Below are 19,154 nucleotides of genomic sequence, written 5' to 3' on the forward strand. Positions count from 1 at the left end.
CTGATAGCCCTGATACTTTTTAAAACTCCCTCAATATTATTTTCATTGATTTAATCATTTCCCTTGGTCTCTGTGTTAAAATTATTGCATCGTCCGCATACAGGTTCAATCTCAACTCCTCCTTCCTCCCAATCTTATACCCTTCCCATGTTTCATCCATCCTTATTTTATATGCTAGGGGTTCTATTACCAGAGCAAATAACATTGGGGATAATGGACAACCTTGTTTGGTCCCATTCTCAATTTGAATGTTTTCCGTTCTTTGTCCATTCACTCTAATACAAGCCGTATTCTCCCTATATACATTTTTAATCATTTCACAGAAATTATTCCCCAAATTTAGTTCTTTACATAATCTGTACAGATATTCATGGTTTACTTTGTCGAAAGCTTTATACACATCTAACTTTAGAATTGACAATTTTCTTTTTGTTTTTGTCGCATGACAAATCACATCAACAACATTTCTTATTGGTTCACTGATACTCCGCCCTTTAACAAATCCATATTGGTCTTCTCCTATAATCTTTGGTAGAATAATTTCCAATCTATTTGCTATGATTTTCATGAATATCTTATAATCTTGGTTTACTAAACTGATCGGACGATATGATTCTGGGAGCTCCGGTTGTCTATCTGGCTTCAGAACTGGAATAATTTCAGAAAGTTTCCATGTTTCCGGGACAATACCTCTCATATATACCTCATTAAACATTTCAGCCATATATGGTACCAACTCATGCATAAAGGTCTTATAAAATTCTGCTGTATATCCATCTATACCAGGTGCCTTATATTGTTTTAGTCCTTTAATTACCTGAATTACTTCTTCCTGTGTTATTTCATCATTTAGCATAATTTTATCCTCCTCATTTACTTTATTCCCAATTTTTATTTCTTCATTATTCACCTATTCTTTTTGGTACAACTCCCTGTAAAAATCTCTCATTATTTCTTCGAGTTCCTTTCTTCCATCTTTCACCAATCCATTTTTATCTTTAAGTTTTGTTATACATGACTTTTCCTTTCTCCTCTTTAAATATCTCACCATTTGTTTCATTGATTTTGTACCCCATCCATTAATTCGTTGCCTCACACTCTGTCTCATTTTGTTCCATTGCACCTCCTCCATTAATTCCAATTTTTTCTTTTTCTGCCTTAATATACTATTTATATTTCTTCTCCTCATTATTCTCAATTGTTCTTGTATTGATTCAATTTCTTTTATACATTTTTCTCTTTTCTCTCTCCAACTTTTCCTTATGTAGGACTCAATACTAAAACATTGACCTCTTAATACACTTTTAAATGAGTCCCACACCACAGTTTTAGATAACTCTCCATTACCATTTATTCTATAATATTCTTTTATCTCCTCCTGAAGCTTCAATTTATATTCATCTTTTTCTGTTACCACCGAATTATATCTCCAAATTCTTTGACTAATCTCATTACTCAATCCCAAGGTTGCAATCAGAGGACTGTGGTCTGACAAAAATATTGGTTTCCTTTCTACCTTCTTTATTTGGGCTTTGCTTGCTTTATTTAGTAAGATATAATCTATACAGCTAAATTTATTGTGTCTTGCTGAATAAAAAGTATCCCTAATACTTTGATTTGCGTGTGCATCCACCATATTAAGCTTATTTACATTTATTGCTTTTTTATTTTTTTTAGTTAAGTCCAAATTGAAATCGCCTGCCCAAATCAATGTCCCTTCCGCATAATTATCCAGCTTCTTTTTAGTATTCAATATATACTGTTTTGTGTTTCTGTTCGGTGCATATATCACAGCTAATGTTATTTTAACCTGATTTATCTTGCCTTTCACAAAAACTGTTCTTCCTTCCCTATCTCTTTGAACATCAAGCTCCTGAAATGGAACATTTTCATTGATTAGAATTGCTACCCCTCGTGAGTTCCCTGTCCCTCGAGATTCATAAATTCTATTCCATGTTTTATCTTTAATCAATTTATCCCTCCCCCTCTTTTTATGAGTTTCCGATAACATTATCACATTTATCCTACATTCCTTTGCCATTTTCAACATCCTATAAATCTTAAGATCTGCCATTCCATTTATATTCAGTGCCAATATAGTTAAATCACCCATTTGTTTTGTATAATTCCATTTTTATCTCTCCCCCTTGTCTCTTCAGTTTCTTTTCTTCTCTCCCCCTTTTTGCCCCCCTCCCTGGATCCCCATTGTGCCCCTTTCCCCTCAGAGTCCAGTCCTTTCCCTTCTCCCATCAGAGAAGGACTCGAAAGAGTTCTATTCTCTTCCCTTCCCAGACTCCACTTGGCGGCGTTGCCCTTCGCCAGTTCCCACACCTGCAAATTATTTTAACCCAGTTTATCAAAGTGGTTTTTTCCCTCTTACATCTTGGATCTTGTTTCCATTCTCCTTGTTTCCTCTTTCAGCTTTTGCTTTTTTAGTTCTCTCAATTGTTTTTCCAAAGTTCGTATTTGGTCTAAGTCCATTTGCTTCAAATTTCTTAAGTCTATAGTCTCTTGTAAATCTTGACCATGCTCTCCTTCCCTATTCATCAAGTCTCCAATAACAGATATACTCTGAGTCGAGCATGATTCTATTTGCCCGCCTCTGTCTGCAGCTTCCAGCTCTGTTGATCTTATCTGTCCAGCTGCCTGAAGAGTGTCCTTGGCCTTCTTACTCCCCTTCTTTCTTTTGAAGCTTCTATGGACCTCTTCATTATCTGACTCCTCCGTCTCATCCGATACTCCTGTCACGACCCAGGCTGCAGAGCACCAATAACCATACACAGAGGCCAGAATCTATCTAATATCTTTATTAAGGAAATAAGTAAAGGCAATAAAAATAAGTGTAGAATATAGTTCAGAAGATGACCTTTCAGGAAAGGTCAAATATAGTCCAGGAAAACAATGTCCAATATGAAATAATAAGGTCCAAAGTTGTAATCCAGTAACCGAAACACTCACTTGCCAAGCAAGGTGAGGGGAGATGACAAGGTCCTTTAGTCCATGAAACTTAGGCAAGGCAAGGAAATAGCTTGATTCTTGGTACACAAAGCTTGATTCAAGGCAACAAGGAACGAGGAACAGGGACAAGATCCGTGGTAAACACTTGGCAAGGTCCGGGAAGCAAGGCAAGGTCCTGGAAAGCAAGGCTGAGTCCTAGGTAGCAAGGCAAGGTCCGCGAAGCAAAACAAGGCTGGAAACAGGAACGAAGGCTTGGAAACGGGAGTAGCGCTGTCCACACACAACCTACTCCGGTAGCTGACGAATTGACTCCGCAAGATTCCTACGGGGCAAGGAACCTAAATAGGGTCTCGTTTTCCCACCAAAGAACACTTCTCTGGGGAACCAGAACCGAAAGTCAATCTCTGTGTCCAGATGCATGACTCCCTAAAGGTTCTCATGAAAGCAGTCTTAATCAGCTGAATGCCTGGCTGCGATTCTCAGGCTTCTGCGATTAGCCTGTTGAACTCCTTTTTGTTGCTGATAATAACTACGGCGAGAAAATGGGGGAGATTCTGACTCAGGGCTTGTTTGGCAGATTTCTGGAAGGCAAACCTCCTGCAGGTGCAAGGGCTCCAATTCTGGCTGGGAAAGTTCCAATTCTGGCTGAAACGGTGGAAAAACCAAGTTTTCCTCTTCATCTGTCTCAACAGCGCTAGGAACGGGACTACATGGCCCATGAGTCATCACAACTCCCCCTTCTGTACAAAATCTCAGAAGTGTAAGCATGGTCTTTCCACTAGCCAAATCAGTAGCTTTATATAATTTACCATCTCTATAGACGATCAGGGTGGCAGGAAAAGCCCAAGTATATCGCTGGTTCTTCCCCTCCAGGACTTTTGTAATTTCTTTCATCTGTGCTCTTTTATCCAGTGTCTCTGATGAAAGATCCAGGAGAGGCCAGACCTTTTTACCTGCCAAGGTAAGGTCTTTTATTTTCCGAAGCTGATTATACACCTTTTCCTTCGTTGCCTCCCTTGAAAAACGGATCAAAATGTCTCTGGGTTTTTTTCTACCTCTATAAGCCCAATGCGATTGTTCTATATCGTCCGGTGAGATTTCCATCAAAGTCTGTAGCCAACTGACAATATTTTGTTTTAAATTGTCACTCATCTGAAAATCCTGCCCTGCTGTTCTCAGGCGTATATTTGCTCTTCGTGACCGATCTTCCTGGTCAGCAATCTTGTTTAGGAGTTTTTGGTTTGCACTTTCTAAATGTTTTTTTAAGTTGGCTATTTCCTCTTTCTGTTTTCTAGTCTCCTCTTGCATCTCCATAAATTTACCTTCATACTGTTGCACCTTTGACTCCATTGATCCCAGCCGGGTGTTAATCATTTCAACTTGTTCTTTTAATTCATCATTCCCCTTCTTTAAGCTATCAGAGCTTATCTTTAGTTCATTCAATGTTTGTAATATTTGGTCCAGCTTCCGCCCCCATTCCACTCCCTCCGCCATTATGGCACTCACGTTCAGTTCTTTCCTTCACCCGGTCTTCTGATTTATTTTCTGAGGTTTCAAGTTTCAGACGCTCAAACTGCGATCTGCTTTGCTTCCTCTTTTTTCACGACCGGGTCCAGGTTGGAGAGAGAGATTTATGATCTTCCTGGGCTTTAAAAATAAGCTTTATTTCTTTTGCAGTTAGGGAGCTCTCTTAGGCACGTCTATCTTATCTGACGCATGCGCAGCATCCCCAAAGACGTAGTTCCCCTGACTTCTTTTTCACAAACAACACTGGAGATGCAGCCGGCGACTGAGAGGGTCTGATGAACCCCTTGCAGAGGTTTGTCTCCAAAAATTCCCTGAGAGCTTCTTGCTCTGGTTCAGTCAGGGAGTAGAGGTGTCCTCGCGGAATTGGGGCCCCCTCAATGAGATCAATGGTGCAATCATAAGGTCTATGTGGGGGTAATTTCTCGGCTTCTTTCTCATTGAAAACGTCCCAGAAGTCTGAGTACTTCTTGGGCAGGGTAATGATGGGCTCTGTGTCCGTGGCTTGACAGATCTTGGCTACTAGGCAATGGTTCTGGCAGTATTTTGAAGCAAACTGGAGTTCTCTGCTAGACCAGGAGATGTTTGGGTCATGGAGAGTCAGCCAGGGGATTCCCAAAATCACGAGGAAATGGGGAACTTCGGTGACGAAGAAAGAGATTTCTTCCATATGTTCCCTTATCCACATCCGAGTGGGCTCGGTCCATTGGCTTACTGGTCCCGTCTTCAGGGGTCGGCCATCGATGGCTTGCACCACCCGGGCATTCTTGAAATCATGGTATTGTAATCCCAGCGAGTTAGCATAGTCTCTATCAATGAAGTTGTTGGTTGCCCCAGAGTCTATCATGGCATGGATCATGATCATGGGCCCCTTTTTGACTGACCACAGTGTGACCACTAGAAGGAAAAGGACTCCCGTTTGCGGCTCTTGAGTGGAATCTTTGACCGGGTTGGCGAGCTCATCTACACCCGGTCGCTGTCTTCCCCCGCCGGCTTCATTTCGGCCGCCTCAGTAACCTCCGCGCTCGCGGATGACGCCGCCGCCAAACGGGTAGGGGGTTTCTTCTTCGCTGGGCACTCTCTGGCGAAGTGGCCCCCATTTCCGCAGTACCAACATAGGTTCAAACGCTGTCGGCGGGCCTTTTCTGCCACATCCAACCTAGGGCGCACGTTGCCCAGCTGCATCGGCTCGTCTTCGCTTCCCGAGGGATTGGGGCCTGGTGGCGGTGGTCTCCAAATGGGGCGAGGCTGGATGCTGGTGGTGGAAGGGGGTTTTAGCCCGGCTCTTCCGCCCTGGCCCCGGAGCCACTGCCTCTTGTTGGCGAGGAGAGCTTCCGCCCGTAAGCAATGGGCAATGAGTCTCTCAAGGGAGTCTGGGGGTTCCACCTTGGAGATTTCTTCCTGCATCTCATGGTTGAGACCCTCACGAAACTGTCCTCTGAGGGCTATGTCATTCCAGCCGGTGTTTTGAGCTAACACCCGGAATTCGGCTATGTACCGTGATAGTGGTCTGTCCCCTTGAAAAAGGCGCCGGAGTTTGTGGCCAGCCGCCTCTTGATCATCGTCAATTCCCCAGGTATTTTGTAGGTGAGCCAAGAATTGCTGCGCGGTAGCCAGGTACGCAGAGCCCGCATCGTAGAGGGCTGTTGCCCATGTGGCCGCAGGTCCATCTAGGAGACTGTAAATCCACGCCACTTTGAGATCTTCTCGAGGGAACTCCGTGTGGCGGGCTTCTAGGTACGCCATACACTGGCGGCGGAATACGTGAACTTTGGAGGCTTTCCCGGAGAACTTGTTTGGTAGAGCCAAAGCAGGGAGACGGACTCCTCGCTCCTTCAAGCCCCGAATCTCTCCTTCTTGTTCCCGGATTTTGTCTCGGATCCGGTTAAACTCGTCCTGGGAAATGGTGTAGCTGCCTGACGGCGCGGCCGCTCCGGCTCCTGATGTCACTGACATATTGGCCTAGGTTGCTTGGTGCTTTGGGGTGGCGGAGACAAACTGTCACACACCAAGGCAGCGGAGCACCAAGAACCAGACACGGAGGCCAATAAAACTATCTAATATCTTTATTAAGGAAATATATAAGAAGGATAAAAGCAAGTAGAGAATATAGTCCGGAAACAGACCTTTCAAATGAGGTCTAAAATAGTCCAGGAATAGTTTGTCCAATAAATGATATTAGAGTTCAAAGATAAAATCCATTACCGAAACACTCACTATTGCCAGGCAATAGTGAGGGGAATTGTCCAAAGTCTTTCAAGGCACAAGGTTAAATCCACAAGGAAGCTGGGAACAAGGCTTGAATCTAGGAAACAAGGTCCGTGGTTCAAAATGAGGCAAGGTAGTCTAAAACTTGATTCTAAGAACAAAATCCGTGACTAAGGACAAAGCGAGGCAATTCTTGGAGACTTGAGCAGGCGAGGCAAGGAAACTGGATTGTGGACTTAGCGAAGTCCACACTAGGCTGGAAACATGGAATTCACTCCCGAAGCTGAGCTGTTGTCTCCGCAAAGAATCAACAGAGCCCGATACTTTTATCTGGGTCTCATTTCCCGCCAATGGGCGTCCAGCGTTCTCTTTCCCTATAGAACAGGGAACGAAACCCAACTTGCAGGTGTGAGACTCACTGGATTTTCCCAGGGGAAATATGGCTAATCAGTCTCTTGCTTGGCAGCAATTCGGGCACTCCTCCGAATTCTCTCTCTCACTCCCCTATCTGCCGAGAAGGATTGCTTTCTAGCAAAGGGAGGTGAGCATTGATCAAGGTCAGTTTTAATTGGTTCTTGGACAAGAACCTCAGGCATCTGGAAAAACTCTGGCTCTGGCTGTGAAAACCCCATGTTTTCATCCTCATCTGTCACGGTGACACTAGGCACAGGACTACAAAACCCATGAGGCATCACAGGAGATTAGCTACTTCTGATGAGCAAGTTACCTTGAGAACATTGGTAAAAAATGCAAAGTTTATTCCATCTTTAAAAACAAACGTGAAAGGAAATATGCTTGATACTTGGACCTGTACTTTATTTCTAATAGCAATAATAAAGCTGCTGCTCAGTCATTTAGTCGTCTCCGACTCTTCGTGACCTCATGGACCAGAACACGCCAGAGCTCCCTGTCAGCCATCACTGCCCCCAGTTCCTTCAAGGTCAAGCCAGTCACTTCAAGGATACCGTCCATCCATCTTGCCTTTGGTCGGCCTCTCTTCCTTTTTCCTTCCTTTCCCCCCAGCATCATGATCTTTTCCAAGCTTTCCTGTCTCCTCATAATGTGGCCAAAATACTTCAGCTTTGCATTATTTCCTGGAGGATGGACTGGTTGGATCTTCTTGCGGTCCAAGGCACTCTCAGGATTTTCCTCCAGCTCCAGAGTTCAAAAGCGTCTATCTTCCTTCACTCAGCCTTCCTTATGGTCCAGCTCTCGCATCCATAGGTTACTATGGGGAATACCATTGCTTTGACTATGCGGACCTTCGTTGCCAGTGTGATGTCTCTGCTCTTCACTATTTTGTCAAGGTTGCAATAATAAAGACAAAGGTCCAAATAAAGTAAACGGACATACAAAGGAAATCTTGAAAGGTTTATTTATTTCATTATTTAAAGTATTTCCATATTGCCTTTTGACCTATAAAGGCTCACAACGTAATGAGCAACTCGAAGTCAAAGCAATACCAATATAAAACTTTAAAAACACATTAAACATTTTATCAGTCACCTCGTGTTTACAATATTTATATGGTGCACTTTACCCAGTCTACTTTTACAACCTCTCCATTTTAATCCATGTTTTTATTAGTTTTTGTCATTTATTTTTATTGGATAATGTTTAAATTTTTATAATTGTGCATGTCTCTTGTCCACTGTTGTGTTTTTATATTGCTATTGTTTTTATTTGGGCTTGGCCCCATGTAAGCCGCCCTCAGTCCCCTTTGGGGAGATAGAGGCAGGGTATAAAAATAAAATTATTATTGTTGTTGTTATTAAAATACTGTTTTTAAAAAGAAGTCTGTAACCAATCCTAGAATCTAATTTTGAAATAATTAAACAGCACTTTCAAACATCAAATGCTATGTGAAACAGCACTGTTTGGGCTGCCTGCCAGGAGCTTAAAAGGGGATGAGGCTTGTTTAACTTCTTTGGGTAGCGAGTCCCATAGTGCTGCACAGAAAGGCTTGTCATGTGGACCCAGTAACCAAACTTTGCGTGGTGTTTGGAGATGCACCAGGACCTCTTCTTAAGATCTCAAATTTACGATGGGTACATATAGAGGAGCCTTTCTTTCTGATACCTTGGCTTCATAGGGCAATACCACCACCTTGTATTGTTTTTGGAAGTCAGCATAGTTCTTGTAGGACCAGTGTTAGGTTGTTTATAAAATACACAGTTTGCTGGATTTTGCACTAGCTGCAACTTCTGAACACTTTTCAAGGGCAGCCCCACATAGAATGCATTGCAGTAGTCTAATCAAGAAATAAATCGTGAGCTGTCCATGAATTGTAATTATGGTAGGAAATTTTAAAAGAGATGTTTAGACTATTGCTTTAGCTGGAGCAATCTTCAATATTATATAACTGCTTTACTGAGCTAGAGAGCATTTGACAGTATTTTAAAGTGAAACAAGAATAGGGATGGGTTAGATATATCTTAAAGATAAATGTTTGTAGTAATCACTGTTTATAGGAAAACAGGCAAAGATAACGGCTTATGAAGTTCTGCACACAAGAACTCAGAATCAACCCTAGCTTTTGTCCAACATGTTGACCAACAGACAAAACAAATGAAACTGATTAGTGTCAATGCCTTATGGCCATGTGGTTGGGGAACAGTAAGGGAGTCTTAAGCTGGATGAATATATTCAAAGGCTGTGATCATGTAGAATGATTTTCTCCGCTCTCTAGCAGTAAATATTTGACAGAAGGTTGCTTTCCTTGCCTGCCTCATTTTCTGCACAATCATCTTGTGTTTACATACATCTTAGCCTCTGTGGCATTTCTGAAGACTTTATTTGTCTCATTTACTTTTTTGGGATGGGTAATACTTAAAATATGAAATCCATCTGCGAAGCATATTGCCTAGTCATGTTGAAGGATGAAACCAGTTTTTAATTAAAATTTTATACAGCACTTGTATTTCACTTTGTCCTTTTTTATTATGAAACACTTCAATCTTTCCCCTAAAACACATATGTCTTGTGCACTTCAAGATGTTCCTTGCTGCTCATGCAGAACTGGCTTCTTAGCTCTGTCAGCAGAGCACCATATGCTCGGGGTTCATTTAGTTTCGCTCCCTGGCATTTGTGTAGGCAGAATCTTGGCCGCAATGCAGCTCGGCGCTACTACACCCAATTCTTCTATTTCAGGAAACTTGTCAGGAGATAAAATGGCAAAAAGATAAAATACAATGCTGGAAGATACTCCAGGGTCTTGCATTCTCAATAATCTAAGATAATTTGGCTGATCAAAGCTAGGGCTTAGTGTGCTCACGAGAGTTCTTTTCTGAATTATGCTTTGTGCATTGTGTATAAATTGAATGGCTGCTCCTGTATTAACACCAGAAGTAAGGGCTGGAGATTAAGATACCATTTGGAAGGTTGTGTGGATCCTCAATGGCTGTGCCACTGTACAGATGTGATTTAAACAGAAAAAATAGCAGATGTCTTTTCTCTTCATAAAAGCTTATGTTTCCCTTGTTAAAATTTCTACTATTGGAGCAAGTTTCCTTATCATAACCTTGATTATGTTCCATCTGCTTATTTATTCCTTAGAAAAAGCAGCCCAAAGGACAGTGTAAAAATGGATGCAGAATACATATCCTTCCTTTTGGAGACAGAATGCCACATTTCAGCACTTTTAATCCCACTAGGCACCTGTTGCGTCAGTTCCACTGGCTGCCAGTCTGCTACCAAGCAGAATTCAAAGTGCTGACTTAAGCCTACAAAACCCTAAACGGTTCATGTCCAGTTCACCTGTCCGAACACATCTCCCCCATGAGCCAGCTAGAACATTAAGATCTACCAGGGAGGACCTGGTCTTGGTCCCGCCACCTTCACAGGTGCGATTGGTGGGGATGAGGGATAGAGCCTTCTTGGTGGTGGGCCCTTGACTGTGGAACTCCCTCCCAGGGTGTCACGACCCAGGCTACAGAGCACCAATAACCATACGCAGAGGCCAGATTCTATCTAATATCTTTATTAAGGAAATATATAAAGTTAGTAAAAGCAAATGTAAAAGTTAGTCCAGAAGTAGACCTTTCAGGAAAGGTCAAAACTAGTCCAAAGAACCAATGTCCAATATGAAATATTAAGGTCCAAAGTTGTAATCCAATAACCGAAACACTCACTTTGCCAGGCAAAGTGAGGGGAGATGACAAGGTCCTTTAGTCCATGAACTTGAGCAAGGCTAGGAAATAACTTGATACTTGAAACAAGGCTTGAAACGTGGAACAAGGTAACGAGGAACAAGAACAAGGTCCGTGGAATAACTTGGTAAAATCCGTGAAACAAGGCAAGGTTTAGTCCTGGGAAACAAGGCAAGGTCCGTAGGTAAACAAAGGCTGGGAAACAGGAGCGAAGGCTGGAAACAAGGCAAGGCTTGAGCAGGAACGAGGCTTGAATCGGAGCGCGCTGTCCAGACACAACTCGCTCCGGAGGCTGACGAATTGACTCCGCGAAGTTACTACGCGGGTAAAACACCTATATAGAGTCTAACTTTCCCGCCGAAGCAGTTCTCTGGGAACCAGAAACGAAAGCTAAACTCTGAGACCAGATGTTTGACTCCTTAAAGATTCTCACGAAAAGCAGACTTAATTGGGTACATTCTTAGCTGCTATTCTCGCACTCCTGCGCGAAGCTGCTTCCAAACCCCTCTGTTGTTTACAAAACTCATGGCGAGAGAACACGGGAGATGTAGGCTCAGGGTTTGTTTGACATACTTCTGGGACACAACTTTCTTGCAGGTGCAAGGTTCCCAGATCTGCCTGGGAAAGATCTGGCTGAGAAGATTCCAGTTCTGACTGGGAAGGCAAAAAACCCAAGTTTTCTTCTTCATCAGGCATTACAATGTCATGAGCAGGACTACAAGGCCCATGAGTCATCACACTATCCCCCTCCTCAAGGCCCCTCCCAAACTGGGACTCTCTCCCCGAGGCGCGAGGTCGTGGCTTGGCGGGATAGGTCTGATGGAAGCGACGGGTTAGATCAGGAGCGTGAACTGTGGAAGCGTCTTCCCAAGAGCGTTCCTCAGGGCCAAAACCCACCCAGTCAATGAGATATTGCAGGCGGCGGCGGTGAAAGCGAGAATCCAAAATGTCCTGAACCTCGAACTCGTCCTCCCCATCCACCAAAATAGGGACGGGGGCCGGCCGGTCTACATCTGGCCGCACACCATCCGCCGGAAGGAGCAGGGAGCGGTGAAACACTGGGTGAATGCGCATTGAGCGCGGAAGTTGGAGTTTGAAAGTCACGGGGTTAAGTTGCGCCACCACTGGATAGGGGCCAATGAAACGGGCATCTAACTTCCGGCAAGGGCGATGGGAGGGCAAAAAGCGAGTGGACAGAAAAACCCGATCTCCTACCTTGATTTCGGGGCCCGGCTGGCGATGTTTGTCCGCGTGACGTTTATAGTCCTCCTTGGCTTGTTCCAGTTGCTGGAGCAAAAGTTGTTGCACCGCTGTGAGTTCCTGCAGCCAATCTTCTGCTGCGGGAACTTCTGAAGTTTCAATGACAGGGGGAAAGAAACGTGGATGGAAGCCGTAGTTTGCAAAGAACGGCGTTTCTTTTGTAGAAGCCTGGACTCCATTGTTGTAGACAAATTCCGACAGTGGTAACAGAGAAGCCCAATTGTCCTGTTGGTAGTTTACATAACAGCGAAGGTACTGTTCCAAAGTGGCATTGGTGCGCTCCGTTTGCCCATCCGTTTGGGGATGATGAGCTGAAGATAAACGAGAGTCTATGCCCAATAGTTTTTGTAGTGCCTTCCAGAAACGAGAGGTGAATTGGGATCCACGGTCTGTGACCAAACTCTTGGGCAATCCATGTAGTCTGAAAACATGTTGGAGGAATAAATCTGCAGTCTCTTGGGCCGTGGGAAGACCTTCACAGGGAATGAAATGGGCTAACTTGGTGAAAAGGTCCACCACCACTAGGATCGTGGTGAATCCACAGGAAGGTGGTAAGTCAGTGATAAAATCCGCAGAAATTATTTCCCATGGGCGAGATGGGTTAGGAAGGGGGTGTAGAAGCCCTGAGGGCTTCTCCCTTCTTATCTTGGAGCGCTGGCATACTGGGCAGGTGTTAACATATTTTTCCACATCCTTGCGGATCTTGGGCCACCAGAAATCTCTTAGGATCAAATGCATGGTTTTAAATAGTCCGAAATGCCCTGCTGGTTTGCAGTCATGACACAGACGAAGTGCTTTTTCCCTGCCCGGTCCGGGTGGGATATAAACATGATTTCTATAGCAAAGCAGTCCATCTTTAAGCGAAAAGGGAAAATGCAGACCTTGACGAAGTTGGTCCTGCGCCCAGGCATCTGCTTGCTGACTAGCCCTGATTTCTTGAGCGCAGATGGGCCCTGGAGTAGAGGGAGTTGAATCAATGGGAGTGGATTTGGTGTTCCCCACTGTGAGCGTGGCAAAGTTCTCGGGTTGTAGTAGTTGGGATTCAAAGGTCTCCTTGCGTCCTGCAGCGTATTCCGGTTTACGTGACAGGGCGTCTGCTTGCTTGGTTTGGGCTGGGGTCACATAATGAATCTGGAAGTTGAAACGTTCAAAGAATAAAGCCCAACGTTGCTGCCTCTGATTTAGCTTGCGGGCAGTTCTTAGATGTTCTAGATTCCGATGATCAGTGTGGACTTCAATGGGAAATTTGGCCCCTTCTAGCCAATGTCTCCAAGTTTCAAAAGCTGCCTTTATGGCTAATAGTTCTTTTTCCCAAATGGTATAGTTCCTCTCTGGTGCGGTTAGTTGACGAGAATAATAGGCACAAGGATGAAGGTGATCTCCCACCGGTTGTAGGAGCACAGCCCCAATTGCCACATCAGAGGCGTCCGCTTGCACCACAAAAAGGGTTTCAGGATCTGGATGCTGAAGGATTGGCTGGGATGTGAATAATTTCTTTAGTTGCTGGAACCCTTTCTCTGCTTGATCAGTCCAGCGGAAGGGCTGTTTTCCACGGATGCAGCTAGTGATTGGGTCAGACCAGCGGGCAAAATCTGGAATGAACTTACGGTAATAGTTCGCGAACCCCAAGAATCGCTGCACCTCCTTCTTGTTAGTTGGCGCCCGCCATTCCAATACTGCTGAAACCTTGGCTGGATCCATGGAGAGCCCTAGAGGCGAGATACGGTATCCAAGGAAATCTACCTCTTGTAGATCAAAAGCGCATTTTTCTAGCTTGGCATAAAGTCCATGATCCCGCAATCGTTGCAACACCATTTTGACGTGGTTCTCATGTTCTGATTGTGATCTAGAAAACACCAAAAAATCGTCCAGGTAGATTATCAAGAACCTATCTAGATAGTCCTGGAAAATGTCATTGACAAAATGCTGGAACGTTGCGGGAGCTCCGCATAATCCATAATTCATAACTCGGGACTCGAATAATCCGAATTTAGTCTGGAAGGCGGTCTTCCACTCGTCCCCTTCTCTGATGCGAACTAAGTTGTAAGCTCCCCGAAGATCCAGCTTGGTGTAAACCTTGGCTCCTCGAAGTCGGTCTAGTAGATCCGAGATTAAGGGCAGGGGATAGCTGTTCCGCTTGGTGATATTATTCAATGCTCTGTAGTCCACCACCAAGCGTAATTCCCCTGACTTCTTCTTCACAAACATCACTGGGGAGGCGGCTGGGGATTGAGAGGGTCTGATGAATCCCTTGCGAAGGTTTGTCTCTATGAATTCCCTGAGAGCTTCTTGCTCTGGTTCAGTCAGGGAGTAGAGATGCCCTCGCGGGATCGGGGCCCCCTCCACCAAGTCAATGGCACAGTCATAAGGTCTATGTGGGGGTAATTTTTCGGCTTCTTTTTCATTGAATACATCCCAATACTCGGAGTACTTCTTTGGCAAGGTGATAATGGGCTCGGTGTCTGTGGCATGGCAGACCTTGGCTACGAGGCAATGGTTTTGGCAGTACTTTGAAGCAAACTGCAGTTCTCTGTTGGACCAGGAGATGCTTGGGTCGTGAAGTGTCAGCCATGGAATCCCCAAAATCACAGGGAAATGGGGAACCTCAGTAACAAAGAAGGAAATCTCTTCCATATGTTCCCTTATCCACATCCTGGTGGGTTCCGACCACTGGCTTACGGGGCCCGTCTTGAGAGGGCGGCCATCGATGGCTTGCACCACACGGGCATTCTTGAAGTCATGATATTGTAATCCCAGAGAGTCGGCATACTCTCTATCAATGAAATTGTTGGTAGCTCCTGAGTCTATCATGGCGTGGATCATGACGGGTCCCTTTTTTGCTGACCATAAGGTGACCACTAGAAGGAACAGGACCCCGGTTGGCGGCTCTTGAATGGGTTTCTTGACCGGGTTGGCGAGCCTCTCTACGCCCGGTCGTTGGCTTCCCCCGCCGGCTGTGTGCCAGCCGCCTCAGACGTCTTCGTCTCCGTGGAGGACGCCGCCGCAAGACGGGCGGCGGGCTTCCCTTTGGCTGGGCACTCTCTGGCGAAGTGGCCCCCATTTCCGCAATACCAACAGAGATTTAGGCGTTGGCGGCGGGCCTTCTCGGTGGCATCTAATCTGGGACGCACATTGCCCAACTGCATCGGCACCTCCTCGCTCCCTCTGGGGTATGGGGATGGTGGTGGGGGTCTCCACACTGGGCGCGGCTGAACGCTGGCGGGAGCGGGGGTTTTTGCCCCAGCTCTACCGCTCTGGCCTCGTACCCACTGCTTCCTGTTGGCAATCATGACTTCAGCCCGTAAACATTGATCGATGAGTGCTTCCAGCGTTTGGGGAGGATCCACCTTGGAGATTTCCTCCAGCATTTCAATGTTGAGACCCTCCCGAAATTGTCCTCTGAGGGCAACGTCGTTCCAGCCGGTGTTGTGGGCCAGCACTCGGAACTCGGTTATGTACTGAGACATGGGTCTGTCTCCTTGGAAGAGGCGGCGGAGTTTGTGCCCGGCTGCCTCCAAATTGTCCTCGATTCCCCAGGTCGCCTTAAGGTGGTCCAAGAAATGTTGCGCTGACCTTAGATGTGGGGAGGCTTGGTCGAACAGAGCCGTCGCCCAGTTAGCCGCTGGCCCGTCTAGGAGACTGTAAATCCACGCCACCTTGATGTCTTCCTGGGGAAACTCGGCATCACGGGCCTCTAGATAGGCTTGGCATTGGCGACGGAAAACATGAACTTTAGAAGCTTCTCCAGTAAACTTGGTTGGCAACGCCATGGCCGGAAGACGGATTCCGCGTTCCTTCAAACCCTTTATTTCTCCATCCTGTGCATTGAGCTTATCACGGATTCGGTCCACCTCATCCTTGTCGATGGTGTAGGTAATCGGCTGGCCGCTCGGCCCAGGTACGACTCCGGTAGACATTCTGGCCGAGGTTAATTGGTGCTTAGGGTGGCGGAGTCAAACTGTCACGACCCAGGCTACAGAGCACCAATAACCATACGCAGAGGCCAGATTCTATCTAATATCTTTATTAAGGAAATATATAAAGTTAGTAAAAGCAAATGTAAAAGTTAGTCCAGAAGTAGACCTTTCAGGAAAGGTCAAAACTAGTCCAAAGAACCAATGTCCAATATGAAATATTAAGGTCCAAAGTTGTAATCCAATAACCGAAACACTCACTTTGCCAGGCAAAGTGAGGGGAGATGACAAGGTCCTTTAGTCCATGAACTTGAGCAAGGCTAGGAAATAACTTGATACTTGAAACAAGGCTTGAAACGTGGAACAAGGTAACGAGGAACAAGAACAAGGTCCGTGGAATAACTTGGTAAAATCCGTGAAACAAGGCAAGGTTTAGTCCTGGGAAACAAGGCAAGGTCCGTAGGTAAACAAAGGCTGGGAAACAGGAGCGAAGGCTGGAAACAAGGCAAGGCTTGAGCAGGAACGAGGCTTGAATCGGAGCGCGCTGTCCAGACACAACTCGCTCCGGAGGCTGACGAATTGACTCCGCGAAGTTACTACGCGGGTAAAACACCTATATAGAGTCTAACTTTCCCGCCGAAGCAGTTCTCTGGGAACCAGAAACGAAAGCTAAACTCTGAGACCAGATGTTTGACTCCTTAAAGATTCTCACGAAAAGCAGACTTAATTGGGTACATTCTTAGCTGCTATTCTCGCACTCCTGCGCGAAGCTGCTTCCAAACCCCTCTGTTGTTTACAAAACTCATGGCGAGAGAACACGGGAGATGTAGGCTCAGGGTTTGTTTGACATACTTCTGGGACACAACTTTCTTGCAGGTGCAAGGTTCCCAGATCTGCCTGGGAAAGATCTGGCTGAGAAGATTCCAGTTCTGACTGGGAAGGCAAAAAACCCAAGTTTTCTTCTTCATCAGGCATTACAATGTCATGAGCAGGACTACAAGGCCCATGAGTCATCACACAGGGAGATCAGATAAGCCCCTCCCTCCTAGCTTTTAGGAAACGCCTTAAGACCTGGTTATTTAAGAATGCATTTGGTGAATGATAAAAAACATGGAAATATGGTAGTAGTAAAGATAACCTTGGGATTGTTAAGGTAAAGGTTTCCCCTGACATTAAGTCTAGTCATGTCTGACTCTGGGGTTGGTGCTCATCTCCATTTTTAAGCCGAAGAGCCGGCATTGTCCGTAGACACCTTCAAGGTCATGTAGCTGGCATGACTGCATGGAACGTCATTACCTTCCCGCTGGAGCGGTACCTATTGATCTCATATTTGCATGCTTTCGAACTGCCAAGTTGGCAGAAGCTGGGACTAACAGCGGGCGCTCACCCTGATCCCTGGATTCAAACCACCAACCTTTTGGTCAGCAAGTTCAACAGCTCAGTGGTTTAACCCGCTGTGCCACCGGGAACTCCTTGGGATTGTTGCAAGGCCTAAATGTTTTATGTATTGTGTCTGATTGTTGCTTTATAGCTTTATTATTTTAATGGTTTTAATCTATTGCTGTTGTTTTGATATGTGATGTTTATACATGTAAGGCATTGAATTTTTGCCACTGATTATGTTGGGAACTGCTTTGAGGTTCCCTAGGGGTGAGAAAGGTGGCATAGAAGTACAATAAATAAATATCTTGAGAACAAATGATCATCTCCATTTGTTCACATAGCTGATAGAGCTACGGCACCTATGGATGTAGTTAAAATAGACTTTGCCTTTCCCCGTGGACAAGTCCTTTGCTGTTTCTTGAGCCCTACTAAATCTGTCAAGGATTCTAGCCTCCTGGGATACCTAGGAGGCTACAATGTGTTGTATTTTTGTGGATCCATCTATGTCTTGCTCCTATGCTGCTGGAAGTAACGCAATTTAACCATAGTAGCTCTATTTGTGCCTACAAGATTCAAGACTGTGCTGGGCCTGATCTGGAATAGACCTACTGTTAAGACAGAATGGGTCAGCCCCCTTTGGAAGCAGATACTGGATGGAGGCAAAGTGTTAGAGCAGAGATTTGTGTAGGCCACACAACCTGTCCTGTGGCCCATAAGCTAGCACTCCTCACATCTGTCCTCAAGTGCAATACAAGATGCTTGCTGTTCTGTTTTAACTGGAGTTAAATTCATTAGAAGATCCAGTCAGCTTTCTATGAAATATAACACAGTTATATCATTTGCTTTGCCTCAGGCAGCAAAGTATCTTAAATGCACTCTAGACATGGTCATGCTATTGCTGTTCTTACTGCAGTTTGGAGAATCAACATTCAAGTCACTAAGGCTTGGGTTCATTGAAAATGAATTTCAGAAAGACAACTGTATTTCCATCTGAGTCCTGTTGAAAGATAAGATCCTCAAATGCCCCCCCCCCTTTTAGAATAATATTTAAAGCTCTCCCAAGTTTTTAACCAGGAGGACTCAGAGAAATTGTAACAGTAATCTTACACATTGCTCCTTACAAGTCTATAAGTTAATCATAAAAAATGAAATCACTGCCAGCCAAAGTTCTAGAACAGAAAATCTATGTAGTTGGGGAAAGGTAGAAAACACATTTTACTCTGAAGTGAAGCTGTAGACAAAAACATTGTGGAGCAGCCAATGTAACTGTCATTGGTGTCAGTGGAATTATTTTTCTGACTCATTTTTAAGCCCTGTCTGGTCATTCCAATAAGATGAATGCTTGACTGGATAATGAAGTCTTGTGAAATCTGGGAGAGAAATGTCCTTGCCAGACATAATGCAAAATGGCTTGGCTAAAAACCATAGACCACTGAGAAGAAAATCAGCAATGTCAGCAGTGAAACCTTGGCTGTGAAAAATGCATTTTCCCAAATGCCAAATGAGTCAAAGGTTGCAAGGTTTCCATACTGTTTGATGTGAGATGCTACAGAGCAGCCATGTGAATGCTTTACCATACACCCAAGTCTCATTTTAAGTATCTGCATTAGAAACGATGGCCTCAGTTATGGGAAAGCCCTTCTACTGGTATTACATGGCCATACTCAAGCTATGTATCTTCAGCTCATCAATATTTGTGTAGATCAGCTCATAAAATGTTCATTCTGAATGAATGTAAAGAAAAGCTATTATGCTTTAA

The sequence above is a fragment of the Anolis carolinensis genome, chromosome 4 (genome assembly GCF_035594765.1).
Source record: "Anolis carolinensis isolate JA03-04 chromosome 4, rAnoCar3.1.pri, whole genome shotgun sequence".
NCBI lineage: Eukaryota > Metazoa > Chordata > Lepidosauria > Squamata > Dactyloidae > Anolis > Anolis carolinensis.